The sequence below is a fragment of the Amblyomma maculatum genome, chromosome 7 (genome assembly GCF_055883805.1).
Source record: "Amblyomma maculatum isolate TAMU_Amacu chromosome 7, ASM5588380v1, whole genome shotgun sequence".
In the NCBI taxonomy this organism is placed as follows: Eukaryota; Metazoa; Arthropoda; class Arachnida; order Ixodida; family Ixodidae; genus Amblyomma; species Amblyomma maculatum.
This window is the reverse complement of record NC_139350.1, coordinates 38,112,994-38,114,426: the sequence shown is the minus strand read 5'-3', so window position 1 is coordinate 38,114,426 and position 1,433 is coordinate 38,112,994. Positions and strand designations below refer to the sequence as shown.

Below are 1,433 nucleotides of genomic sequence, written 5' to 3'. Positions count from 1 at the left end.
AGTTAATTGAAAGAGGTTGTTGACTCGGTGCAATTTCTCAAAGTTCGGTTTTCACAAGAGTATCTCAGCACTGTAAAGAGGAAACAACTGTACAAAGATCTTATAGATATAATCATGCCAGTGCCTCTGTATCGCATAATAAACTCTGGACGCCTAGGACAAGATGTTATTAAAAGATTTAAAAGGATGCCAGTTAAAGCAAGTACAAAAACATTCTTTTTCAAACTCCACTCAGGTACCTTGCCGGTTAAGACATGGCTATCTGACAAAGGCATTTTCGTACCATGGACAACGAACTGCTTGCTGTGCAAAAAGCCAGAAACCGTTGAACATGTGTTCATTGAATGTTGGGACGCGATCTTCTATTGGGATGTCCTACAACCTACACTAAAATAGGAACTACCTTTAACACCGATTGGAATCCGCTATTTACCAACAGACAGAGATGACACAGGTGTCCCTTAGGACATGATTATGCTCATCGGCCTCCATAGTTTATGGAAAACTTAAATCGTGGTACGCACTGCAGATATAAACGTTCGATCTACAAGGGAAAACTTTGTGGAAAGTGTATGGTATATACGTGATGCGTACCGAGCGCAGAAAGACCCACCCGCGTGGATGAGTGTGCTTGATGATTTAAGTCAAATCGAGTCATTTTAACTTGTGACCGGCTGAAGCAGCCGGATGATTTTAACAATGTATCGTGCTTGTCAAATTAAAAAGGTACTTGAAAAAAGACTCGGTGGCGCTATAGTAGCGCGTCTGGCTCCAGATCAGAAGGTTGCGTGTTCGAATCACGTTCGGGGCGCTTTTTGTGCGTCAACCTTTCTGCGCTCTACATTTTGCCTCAGATGCGGCAAATCATAAACTCATAGTGCTATACGTGGACGTGAAACCTACTCCGCAGTGGTTGGCAAAAAGCCCGACTCGGTGGTACAAATTATTATGCTCCTGGGCCTCCATGCAGTGTAGAAAATTAGAATGCAGTTCGAACACGGTGTCTTGGTTGTTCGCTCTGTTCCCGAACATTTCATTGAGGGCGTTGTGCGCTAGAGAAATGTGTACAGCGCACTGCCTGCAAAAATATAATGCTCCTGGGCCTCCACAGCTTGTGGAAAACCAGAATGCAGTTTAACAATGCAGATATACAAGTCAATCCTCTACGAGAACATTTCATACACAGTGTTGTACGGTTCAGGGAAGTGCATATGACACTCCCCGAGCAGCCACAATGGATTCATGTGCTTGACAGTTTGGCAAAACTGAAAAAGTTTTAACCCGCCGTGTCACGCGAAAGTGTGCTGGCACGTTTTATTGTTCACCGTATTGTTTTCAAGTCGGCAACAAAGAAAAAAAAAGGCTCCGTGGCGCAACGGTAGCGCGTCTGACTCCAGATCAGAAGGATGCGTGTTCGAATCACGTCCGGGTCA

General features: G+C 44.4%; 1 non-coding gene across 1 annotated transcript; it reads left to right on the top strand.

The window, feature by feature from the left end:
• The first annotated feature begins 1,361 nt into the window (after positions 1-1,361).
• Positions 1,362-1,433, top strand: TRNAW-CCA (transfer RNA tryptophan (anticodon CCA)). The gene has a single exon. It is a non-coding gene; the product is annotated as a tRNA-Trp (tRNA).